We start from the raw sequence: 13,200 nt of genomic DNA on the forward strand, positions 1-13,200 counted from the left end.
CGGAAGTCACTCCTTTAAATTTCACATCATTCCCGCTGCCCGTTGTAAGGCTTTTCCTTTTAAGAGAATTAAAGTTTGCGGAGCGCCGTAAGCTCCCCACTCCCCCAAGGAGAGCAGAAACTCACATAAATGTTATTATTTCCTCCAGCTGCTCTTCACCAGCCGAAAGCATCCTTTCGACAAAAGCATTCCGTGGAGGAGAATAAGCAGAGGCAGCACATAAGAGCCCAGCTTGGGGGTAACGTTAGTCCACCTGCTGGGATCCCCCTCTTCCCCCTCCCCCCGCCGCGGCCCCTCGCTCCCTCGGATGGGAGCTGATTGTGCCAGAGGAGAGCATTCTGAGTAAAGATAGTTAACAATGCCCCACTGAGCGTCAAACCCGAGGGAATTGCCCAGAGACAACCTCCCAAATCTGGTCCCCAGGGAAAACTGCTTGGGGACCTCCCAGAACAAATTAAAAAAATATATTTTAATATCCTAAGGGCACTGAAAATTCCCTTTAGAGGCAGGCTGATAAGAGGTGTGTGGGTGTTTGAGAGAAAAAGAGACATTCTAAGCGTGGTATGAAGTGGCCGAGGTTGGAATTATTGGTTATTATCTCTGGATTTCAACTCTCCAAAATGTCCCGTCCTCTGTGACCACGAATTGTTGAGAGTTGGCTTGTGAGCATTCCTTTCTTCCAAAGTTCCCGGGACTCCATGCCTCTTCTTACCTCTTGGTGACCGTGAAGGTGGAGGGAGGCAGAGGACCTAGGAGAGTTCGGCCTTCGCCGTCCTCTACGTTTCATTCAGTCGTATTTATTGAGCGCTTACTATGTGCAGAGCACTGTACTAAGCGCTTGGAATGGACAATTCGGCAACGGATAGAGACAGTCCCCGCTTACAGTCTAATCGACGGGCTGACAGTCGATGTCTCTTTGGTTCCCAGGTCCCAGAACGCCTCGGGACCTCAATTAGGTACGGACGGAGGATGTTTCGGCCTGGACGTGAGAGCTCGAGGATTAAGCAGTGTGGGAAGCAGCGAGGATTAATGGATAGAGCCCGGGCTGGGGAGTCGGACGACCTGGGTTCTAATCCTGACTCCGCTACACGTCTGCTGTGTGACCTCGGGCAAGTCGCGTGGCTCAGTGGAAAGAGCACGGGCTCGGGAGTCAGAGGGCATGGGTTCGAATCCCGTATCCGCCGCTTGTCAGCTGTGTGACTGTGGGCAAGTCACTTCACTTCTCTGTGCCTCAGTGACCTCATCTGGAAAATGGCCATTAAGACTGTGAGCCTCATGTGGGACGACCTGATGACCCTGTGTCTATCCCAGCGCTTAGAACAGTGCTCTGCACACAGTAAGCGCTTAACAAATACCATCATTATTAAGTCACTTTACTTCTCTGGGCCTCAGTGGCCTCATCTGTAAAACGCAGATTGAGACTGTGGGACAGGGACTGTGTCCAACCTGATTGGCTTGGATCTACTCCAGCGCTTAGAACAATGCTTGGCACATAGGAAGCATTTAGTAGGGGCTTATTCTCTAGCTTCAATTGCCTCATCTGTAAAATGGGGATTAATAGTAATAATAATAATGATGATGATGATGATATTGGTTAAATGCTTACTATGTGCCAAGCACTATTTTAAGTGCTAGGGTAGATACCAGGTAATCAGGTTGTCCTACTTGGGGCTCCCAGTCTTAATCCCCATTTCCCAGATGAGGTGACTGAGGCCCAGAGAAGTGAAGTGACTTGACCAGAGTCACCCAGCTGACGAGTGGCGGAGCTGGGATGTACTTCTGACTCCCAGGCCCAGGCCCTAACCACTGAGCCAGGCTGCTCATCCGTTCAGAGTTCTGTTCTCAGTGCTTGAGAAAGCGCTAAAGAGCAACATGGCCTAGTGGCAAGAGCCCGGGTTTGGGAGTCAGAGGTCTTGGGTTCTAATCCCGGCCCCGCCTTTTGTCCGCTGGGTGACCTTGGGCAAGTCACTTCACTTCTCTGTGCCTCAGTCACCTCATCAGTAAAATGGGGCTTAAGACTGTGAGCCCCATGTGGGACAACCCGATTACCTCGTAACTACCGCAGCGCTTAGAACAGTGTTTGGCAGATTCATTCATTCACTCATTCAATCGTTTATGGAGCGCTCACTGTGTGCAGAGCACTGTACTAAGCGCTTGGAAAGTACAATTCGGCAAGAGAGAGAGACCATCCCTACCCAACAACTGGCTCAGAGTCTAGAATAGTAAGCGCTTAACACACACCATGGTTATTATTATTATTATCATTATTATTATTTACTAGACATAGTCTCCACCATCAAGGAGCTCACAATCTAGTGGAGGGAAGGGAGAAACTAAGAGAAATTAGAAGAAGGGGAGGTAACAGAGTATAAAGATGTGCATAAATGTGGAGGTGGAGTAAGGACCTCCCAAGTGCCTAGAGTAGGATCACGGCGTAAAGGATAGAGATGAGCCTGAGAGTCAGAAGGTCATGAGTTCTAATCCCAGCTCCGCCACGTGTCTGCTGTGTGACCTTGGGCGGGTCACTTCACTTCCCTGGCCCTCATTTACCTCATCTTTAAAATGGAGCCTGTGAGCCCCTCCTGGGGCAGGGACTGTGCCCAACTTGATTTGCTTGTCTCCGCCCCAGCACTTAGTACAGTGCCTGGCACGTAGTGAGCGCTTAACAAATACCATCATTATCATTATTATTATTAGCTGGGGGAGGACCCAGGGCATAAGAGAAGCAGTAGCGAAGGAAATAGGCTGGGGAGATGAGAGGCCCAGCTCCTCCTAGAAGCCTTCCCTGGCTAAGCCCCACTTTTCCTCATCACCCACTCCCTTCTACGTCGCCTGGCTTCCTCCCTTTGCTCTTCCCCCTCCCAGCCCCACACCTCTTATAAATAACAAATAAATAAATAAATACATGGTGGTATTTGTTAAGTGCTTACTATGTGCAGAGCACTGTTCTAAGCTCTGGGGGAGATACCGGGTAATCAGATTGTTCCACAGGAGGCTCACAGTCTTAATCCCCATTTTACAGATGAGGTAACTGAGGCTCAGAGAAGTTAAGTGACTCGCCCACAGTCACACAGCTGACAAGTGGCAGAGCGGGGATTCGAGCCCATGACTCTGACTCCCAAGCCCGTGGTCTTTCCACTGACCCACGCTGCTTCCCTATCTGTCCTTTATTTATCTCTCTTCATGTCTGTCTCCCCCGCTCTAGACTCTAAGCTCGTTGTGGACAGGGATGCGTCAGCTTATTGCTATAGCATCCTCTCCCAAGCGCTCAGTACAGTGCTCTGCCCATGGTAAGCACTTGATAAATGCGATCGAACGTATGAAGGAATGAGAGATTTCTCCAAAGCTCCCTCCGGCTGCCCAGGGGGGCTGTCGTGGCACGTTATGGCGAGAAGACTCGTTCGTACGACCAGACATCCCGGCAGCCTAAGGCTTCGCTCCCCAGAAACTCTCCTTCCCCCAGGATTCCTTTTCCCTCTCGCTTCCAAGCCCCAAACACTGGCAGCCTTGCAGGAGCTGAACCTCCGGCTTCCTCCGCCTCTCCTTTCTCCTCCCAGGCCCCCTCTGCCCCCATCTGACCTCATCGGTCCAGAGTCCGGCCTAATCGCTCTCTTCCCCCGACCTGATAAACCCTGTCACATCTGACTAGGTCAGACAGCAGCTGGGGACCCTGGGGGTGGGTGCGAGGGGGGCTTTTTTATTTTTCCGCGGTCTGGGATCCTGAGAAGATGATTTGCCCCGACAGGACGTGACCCCCTGGGATGGGGAGGGCATCGATTCCTCCCGACGTCGGCGAGGATCGAGCCACGCCAAGCTGGGCTCTTTTCTAAAAATAGTAATTCTGGTATTGGTTAAGCGCTTACTCTATGCCGAGCACGGTTCGAAGCACTGGAGTCGATACGAGTTAATCGGGTTGGACACAGTCCCTGTCCCCCTTGGGGTTCGTACTCTTCATCCTCATTTTTTACAATCGAGGCACAGGGAAATGGAGCCCAAGGTCACACAGCAGACGAATGGTGGAGCGGGGATTAGAACCCGTGACCGCCTGACTCCCGGGCCCGGGCTCTATCCACCGTGCGTGCTTCTCCCTTTTCACCTCCAAGAAATGACCTCAGACGGGGCTGGAGGAGGTAACCAAAAGTTGGCCCAGAGGTGGGGTGGCCTAGTGGAAAGAGTCCGGGCCTAGGAGTAAGAGGATCTGGATTCTAAACACAGCTCGGCACCTTTTTTTAAAAAATTACATTTGTTAAACACTTACTGTGTGTCCAGCACTGTTCTAAGCGCTGGGGTAGATACAAGTTAATCACGATGTTCAGAGTCCCTGTCCCGGTTAGGGTTCACAGTCTAAGGAGGAGGGAGAACATGGATTAACTCTCCATTTTTCAGTTGGAGAAACTGAGGCACAAAGCCGTTAAGGGACTCACCCAAGGTAACCCACCAAGCGAGAAGGTGTGTGGTCTAATAGATAGAGCCTGGGCCTGGGAGTCAGAAGGACCTGCGTTCTAATCCCAGTTCTGCTACTCGTCTGCTGTGTGACCTTGGGCAAGTCACTTCACTCCTCCGGGCCTCAGTTTTCTCATCTGGAAAGTGGGGATTAAGACCGAGTCCCATGTGGGACATGGTCCCGTATCCAACCTGATTAGCTTGGATCTACTGAAGCGCTTAGAACAGTGCTTGACACATAGTAAGCGCTTCTCGACTCCCAGCTCTGCCACTTGTCAGCCGTGTGACTGTGGGCAAGTCACTGAACTTCTCTGTGCCTCAGTTACCTCATCTATAAAATGGGGATTAACTGTGAGCCCCACGTGGGACCTGATTATCCTGTATCTACCCCGGCGCTTAGAACAGTCCTCTGCACATAGTAAGCGCTTAACAAACGCCAACATTATTATTCACAAATACTAGCGTTATTATTCTCTGGGTCTCAGTTACCTCATCTATAAAATGGGGACTAAGACAGCTCCCGGTGGGACAGGGACCGGGTCCAACCCCATTATCTCGATCTCTCCCGGCTCTTGAGTTCCGTGCCTGACACAGAGAAAGCATTTCGATTTTTTGGGGGGTCTTAAGCTGTCGAATCATCTCCTACCGATAGCAACTCCATGGACGCATCTCTCCCAGAAGGCCCCACCTCCATCCGCCATCGTTCCGGTAGTGGATCCGGGGAATCTTCTCGGTAAAAATCCAGAAGCGGTTTACCACTGCCTCCTTCCGCGCAGTCAACTTGAGTCTCCGCCCTCGACTCTCTCCCGGGCCGCCGCTGCCCGGCACGGGGGAGTTTTGACTCGTAGCCGACGGCCTGCCCCTCGCTAGCCACTGCCCGAGCTAGGATTGGAACGGACGGGCCTCCGCTCGACTCTCCTTCCCGTAGTCGAGACTGGTAGAGGATTGGAAACTCTCCAGGTGTGACCCTGAGAGGGGACTTAATAATGTTGGTATTTGTTAAGCGCTTACTATGTGCAGAGCACTGTTCTAAGCGCTGGGGGAGATACAGGGTCATCAGGTTGTCCCACGTGAGGCTCACCGTTAATCCCCATTTTCCAGATGAGGTCACTGAAGTGACTCGCCCACAGTCACACAGCTGACAAGTGGCAGAGCCGGGAGTCGAACCCATGACCTCTGACTCCTAAGCCCGGGCTCTTTCCACTGAGCCACGCTGCTTCCCGAAGACCATTTTAAAAAATGGAATTTTTGTAGCCCGATGATTTCAGGAGGCCTTTGGGTGGCTGGACCGACCGAGAGCTTGCCCCCCGCCAAGATGGGAACCCTCAGTTGGGAGGACTTGTAGACCACAGATTCGAGCCCCTTTCTCCAGGAGGTCAGTCAGCCAGTCAATCATATTTATTGAGCGCTTACTGGGTGCCGAGCACTGTACTAAGCACTCGGAAGAGGACAGTACAACAATACAACAGACACATTCCCTGTCCACAAAGAGCTTACAGTCTTAAGGGGACCCCTTGCTGGTAATGGGTAGGGATTGATTCTATCTGTTGCCGACTTGTTCATTCCAAGCGCTTAGTACAGTGCTCTGCACACAGTAAGTGCTCCACAAATACGATTGAATGAATCGAATGAATGAATAATCAAACCAAAGCTCCTCACCACTGGTTTTAAAGCAGTGGCTTTAAAGCAGGGGATTAAGACCGAGGCCCATGTGGGACATGGACCGTGCCCAGCCTGATTAGCTCAGATCTACCGAAGCGCTTAGAACAGTGCTTGACACATAGTAAGCGCTTAACACATGGGACAACCTGATCACCTTGTATCCCCCAGGGTTTAGAACAGTGCTTTGCACATAGTAAGTGCTTAACAAATACCGCCATCTATTTATTTTAACAGATACTATCATTCTTCTTCTTCTTATTATTATTAGAGAAGCAGCGTGGCTCGGTGGAAAGAGCCCGGGCTTGGAAGTCAGAGGTCATGGGTTCATATCCCGGCACAGCCGCTTGTCAGCTGTGTGACTTTGGGCAAGTCACTTCACTTCTCTGTGCCTCAGTTCCCTCATCTGTAAAATGGGGATTAAGACTGTGAGCCCCACGTGGGACAACCTGATCCCCTTGTATCCTCTCCAGCGCTTAGAACAGTGCTTTGTACATAATAAGCGCTCACCAAATGCCATCATTTTTTAAATTTATTCTCTGGGTCTCGGTTACCTCATCTATAAAACGGGGACCAAGATTGGCTTTAAAGCCGTCCGTGCCCTCACGCCCTCCTACCTCACCTCGCTCGTCTCCTACGTCAACCCAGCCCCCGCACTTTGCTCCTCTAACGCCCTCCTCCTCACCGTCCCTTCACCTCGTCCATCTCCCTGCCGACCTCTCGCCCACGATCTACCTCCTGCCCGGAACGTCCTCCCTCCTCATATCAGACAGATCATCGCTCTCCCCCACTTCAGAGTCTAATCGAAGGCCCATCCCCTCCAAGAAGCCTTCCCTGACTAAGCCCTCCTCTCCCTCCTCTCCCACTCCCTTCTTCGCCGCTCTTACTTGCTCCTTCGTTCACCCTCCCATCAATCCCCGCAGCACAGATGGATAGATCTGTAATTTCTTTATTTCTAATAATAATGATAATGTTGGTTTTTGTTAAGCGCTTACTATGTGCAGAGCACTGTTCTAAGCGCTGAGGGAGATACAGGGTCATCAGATTGTCCCACGTGAGCCTCACGGTCTTCATCCCCATTTTCCAGATGAGGGAACTGAGGCCCAGAGAAGTGAAGTGACTCGCCCACGGTCATGCAGCGGACAAGTGGCAGAGCCGGGGTTCGAACCCACGACCTCTGACTCCCAAGCCCGGCCTCTTGCCACTGAGCCACGCTGCTTCTCAATTATTTCTATTAATGTCATTCCCCCCCTCTAGACTGTGAGCTCGTTGTGGGCATGGAATGCGTCTATTTGTTGTTATATCGCACCCTCCCAAGTGTCAAGTACAGTGCTTTGCACACAGTAAGTGCTTAATAAATATAATTGAATAAATAAAAATAATACTATGGTGGTATTAGTTAAGTGCTTTCTATGTGCCAGGCACTGTACTAAGCACTGGGTTGAATACAACTAAGTCAGGGTTGACACAGTTCCTGTCCCTCGTGGGACTCCATGTCTTAATCCCCATTTTCCAGATGCGGGACTTGAGGCCCAGAGAAGTGAAGTGACTTGCCCAGGGCCACACAGCAGACAAACAGCAGAACCAGGATTAGAATCCGTGACCGTCTGACTCTTAGGCCCGGGGTCTAGCCACTACGTCACGCTGCTTCCCCGCGCACTGGCCGTTCCTCCATCCATTTGTTCATTCGGTTGTATTTATTAATTAGTTACAGTGTGCAGAGTAACTAATTACACTAATTAATACTAATACTAATAACACTGCTATTAATACAATATACTAAACGCTTGGGAAAGGACAACAGGAACGATATTCCCTGCCCACAACGAGCTTACAGTCTCGAGGCGGGGCGACAGTCATCAATACAAAGAAATAAATAATAGCTATAATAATAATAATGATATCTGTTAAGCACTTTCTCCGTTGCCATTGTTTTTACGAGACGTTCCTCCCCTCGACTCTATCGATCGCCATCGTTCTCGTCCGTCCGTCTCCCCCGATCAGACCGTGAGCCCGTCAGACGGCGGGGACCGTCTCTATCTGTTGCCGACTCGTTCGTTCCAAGCGCTTAGTCCAGTGCTCTGCACATAGTAAGCGCTCGATCAATACTATTGAATGAATATGTACCAGGCACTGTACTAATCGCTGGCAAATGACAGATATATAGGTAAGCGCTGTGGGTCTGCAGCAGGGGAGGAGACAGAGGGAGCAATTCAGGGCGACAACAACCAACACCCCGTTCATCTCCACGAAAATAAAGAATTAAAAAAGAATGAGGGTGAGCCAAGGGAAAAAAAAAATAACGCATTTCTCAAACCCCGCTATCGGTGTGGAATTATTCATAGGGAAACCTTATCAAGTAGCCCTCCAGAGCTGCATCATTCATCTTCTAAATGTAATGCGGTAGCCCTTGGTGGCTGGTGATTTATTAGCCAGGTGGCTGGCGGAGGCTGGTATTTATAACGCAGCTCGTTTTTATCAATGACCCACTCAGCACCAACCAAACAAATGGGGGGATTCTTTTTATGTTCTTGGATTTTTTTAAATCCTTTCAACCTGCTTTCTTCCTGGCCTCGGCCCGCGCTTCACCTCTGACCCCCTCCGCTTACTTGGAAATATTAGTTCCTTCGATTTCCCCTACTAATCTATCGGTGGTATCTTTTGAGCGCCTACTGTGTGCAGAAGTGCTTGGGAGAGTTCAAACCAGCAGAATGAACATCAGTGATCTATTTTCATGCCCGTTCCCACTTGGAGGAGTGATAATAATAATAATAATACTAGGGCTATTTGTTAATAATAATCATAATAATGTTGGTATTTGTTAAGCACTTACTACATAGTAATACATAGTAATACATAGTAAGCGCTTAACAAATACCAACATTATTATGTGCAGAGCACTGTTCTAAGCGCTGAGGTAGATGCAAGGTAATCAGGTTGTCCCAAGAGAGGCTCACAGTCTTCATCCCCATTTGACAGATGAGGTAACTGAGGCACAGAGAAGTGAAGTGACTTGCCCATAGTCACACAGCTGACAAGTGACAGGGCCGGCATTCGAACCCATGACCTCTGACTCCCAAGCCCGGGCTCTTTCCACTGAGCCACGCTGCTTCTTTGTTGAGCACTTACTATGTGCCAAGCGCTGAACTAAGCGCTGGAGACTGGAGGTTACTCGTGGGCAAGATGGCATCTGCCATCTTGGTCGAATGGCGCTTTCCCAAGTGCTCGGTACAGTGCTCTGCACTCAGAAAGTGCTCAGTCAATCATCGAGCGTTTACTGTGTGAAGAGCAATGAACTTGGAAGCGCACACTAGAGCATATTGATATATTATCTATCTCTCTCTACATATATATAATGATATATAAATATCCCTGATTGATTGATTGATTCATTCAATCAATCGTATTTACTGAGCGCTTACTGTGTGCAAAGCACTAACGCAATTCCAAGCAGAAAGATACCATTTTCTGGGTAGGGACAGTGGGAAGGAAAGAGGTTCGTGGTCCTTATGAATTAGTAGACATGATCCCTGTCTTAAGGAGCTGATTGCATACAGAGGACCATACTAAGATCGGAGAACCCGAGTTCTAATCCTGACTCCGCCACTTGACTGCTTTGTAACCTTGGGCTAATCATTTCACTTCTCTGTGCCACGGTTACCTCATCTGTAAAATGGAGATTAAATCCATTTAAGAAGCAGCGTGGCTCAGTGGAAAGAGCCCGGGCCTGGGAGTCGGCGGTCTTGGGTTCTAATCCCTGCTCCACCACTTGTTAGCTTGAGGACTTTGGGCAATCACTTAACCTCTCTGTGCCTCAGTGGCCTCATCTGTAAAATGGGGATTAAGACCGTGAGTCCCACTTGGGTCAACCTGATCGCCTTGTATCACCTCCCAGCACTCAGAACAGTGCTTCGCACATAGTAAGCGCTTAATAAATGTCATTGTTATTATTATTATCCTCCTCCTTCTGACTTAGACTGTGAATCTATGTGGGGCAGGGACTGTGTCCAACTCGATAATCTTGTATCCTGGTGCTTAGAACATAGTAAGCGCTTAACAAACCCCATTTTTTTTTCAGTCGGTCATATTTATTGAGTGCTTACTATGTGCAGAGCACTGTGCTAAGTACTTGGGAGAGGACAAAAGAACAATTAACAAACACATTTCCTTGCCCACCCTGAGCTTACCAGTCTAGAGGGGGAGACAGGCATTTTTTTTTAGAGTTCTTCAGAGAGTACGTTATGAATGAATTGGTAGCTCGCATTTGCAGAATATTGAACCGAATGGTTGGGAGAGCTTAGTACAGCGCTTTGCACAGAGTAGGCGCTAGATAAATACGATTGAATGAATGAAGCTTGTCAGCTGTGTGACTTTGGGCAAGTCACTTCACTTCTCTGTGCCTCAGTTACCTCACCTGTAAAATGGGGATTAAGTCTGTGAGCCCCTCGTGGGACAACCTGATTCCCTTGTGTCTACCCCAGCGCTCTGCACATAGTAAGCGCTTACCAAATACCAACATTATTATTATTATTCTGAATGAGAGTACTAGAGTTAGTAAATACGATCCCTGCCCTTATGGATTTTAGCATCCAAGGATTACTGCCTTTGAACGTTTCTTCTAGCGCTTTTATGCGTCTAAACCTCTTTCCTGTAAACGATCTCACTTTATCCTCCCAAAAGCGCCAAAAACCCAGCGAGGTAAGGACAGGCAAGGGAGCACTTTCCCCATTTTCTGATGAGGAAACAGAGAGGTTAAGTGATTTACCTGAGGTACTCAGCAGAGCGGGATCAGAGCTCCGATTTGAATTTAGCAATCCTGGCTCCCGGGCCTTGCTCTGTCGAGAAAAGGCACTTTTGGTTGTCTGTGGAGAGAAGCAGTGTGGCCTAGTTGAAAGAGCCCAGGCCTGGGATAAAAGGGTCCTGGGTTCTAGACTCTAAGCTCACTGTGGGCAGGGAATGTGTCTGTTTACTGTTCATTCACTCATTCAATTGTATTTATTGAGCGCTTCCCGTGCGCAGAGCACTTTGTACTAAGAGCTTGTTGTATTGTCCTCTCTCAAGTGCTCGGTACAGTGCTCGGCACACGGTAAGCGCTCAACAAGTACTCTCCAAGCGCTTAGTACAGTGGTCTGAACACAGTATGCGCTCAAGAGATACGACTGAATGAATGACTGACGTACGGATCGATTGATGAATCCAGGCTCGGCCACTTGCTTACTGGGTGACCTTGGGGAAGTCACTTCCCTTCTCCGGGTCTCAGTTTCCTCATCGGTAAAATGGGGATTCAATAACTCTTTTCCTGCCTACGTAGCCTATGAGCCCAGTGAGGGACAGGGACTGTGTCCAACCTGATTTTCTCATGGCTATCCCAGGACTTAGAACAGTGCTTGGCAAGTAGTAAGCGCTTAACAAATACGGCAGTTATTATTCTTAGGGAAGCAGCGTGGCTCAGGGGAAAGAGCCCGGGCTTGGGAGTCAGAGGTCATGGGTTCTAATCCCGGCTCCACTGCTTGTCAGCTGTGTGTCTTCGGGCAAGTCCCTTAACTTCTCTGTGCCTCAGTTATCTCATCTGTAAAATGGGGATTCAGACTGTGAGCCCCATGTGGGACAACCTGATCACCTTGTATCCCCCCCAGCGCTTAGAACAGTGCTTCGCTCATAGTAAGCACTTAAAAATGCCATTATTATTATTATTATTGTTATTCTTGTTATGTTCCACATGAGCCCTTGCCCATTGTCCTTTTTCTTTTGACTCAGGGCAGGGTGGCCCATCCTGCTTCTTTGATTAAGCACTTAGTACAGAGCTCTGCACATAGTAAGCGCTCAGTAAATACGGTCGAATGAATCGAAATCTAAGGTTTGACAAAACTGAGAACGGAACAATCCTAGGAGGCTCCCAAATCGGTCTCTTGAGATCCGGAATCCAGATATAAAGCCCAAAGCACCTGTGTTAGAACAGCGGCGTGATGTAGTGGCCGGAGCCCGGGCCCGGGAGTCAAAAGGTCGTGGGTTCTAATCCTGGCTCCCCCCATTTGTCTACTATGTGACTTCGGGCAAGTCACTTCTCTTCTTTGGTCCTCAGTGACCTCATCTGGAAAAAGGAGATGGAGACTATTGTTCTATTACTGCTATTGTTCTTGTCCGTCCGTCTCCCCGGATTAGACCGCGAGCCCGTCAAAGGGCAGGGACCGTCTCTATCTGTTACCGATCTGTCCATTCCAAGCGCTTAGTACAGTGCTCTGCACATAGTAAGCGCTCAATGAATACTATTGAATGAATGAATGAATGAATGAGACTGTGAGCCCATAAGGGACAGGGACTGTGTCCACCTCGATTTACCTCTATCTGTCCCAGCGCTGAGTCCAGTGCCTGGCACAAAGTAAATGCTTAACAAATACCCATCATTATTATTCTTCTTATTACTGCTCCGACTCCAGTCCCCTCCTACCTCACCTCGCTACTCTCCTCCTTCAACCCAACCCGCACGCTTTGCTCCTCTAATGCCAATCTGCTCACTGTGCTTGTATCTCGCCTCTCTCGCCCCTGACCCTAGGCCTCGTCCTGCTCTGGCCTGGACGGCCCTCTTTCCTCAAATCTGACAGACGATGACTCTCTCTCCCCCTTCGAAACCTTACTGAGGGCCCATCTCCTCCCAGAGGCCTTCCCTGACTAACCCCTCCTCTCCTCTTCTCCCACCCCCTTCTGCATCGCCCCGACTTGCCCCCTTTATTCATTCCCCCCCCCCAGCCCCACACCACTTAGTTCCATATCTGTCATGAATTTATTTATATTAATGTCTGTTGCCCCCTCTGGACTGTAAGCTCGTTGTGGGCAGGGAATATGTCTGATTATTGCTGTATCGTACTCCCCCAAGTGCTCTGCACGCAGTAAGGGCTCACTAAGCAGCGTGGCTCAGTGGAAAGAGTCCGGGCTTGGGAGTCAGAGTTGATGGGTTCGACTCCCGGCTCTGCCACTCGTCAGCTGTGTGACTGTGGGCGAGTCACTTCGCTTCTCTGGGCCTCGGTTCCCTCATCTGGAAAATGGGGATCAACTGTGAGCCTCAAGTGGGACGACCTGATGACCCTGTATCTACCCCAG

This window comes from Ornithorhynchus anatinus, chromosome 2, assembly GCF_004115215.2.
Source record: "Ornithorhynchus anatinus isolate Pmale09 chromosome 2, mOrnAna1.pri.v4, whole genome shotgun sequence".
NCBI lineage: Eukaryota > Metazoa > Chordata > Mammalia > Monotremata > Ornithorhynchidae > Ornithorhynchus > Ornithorhynchus anatinus.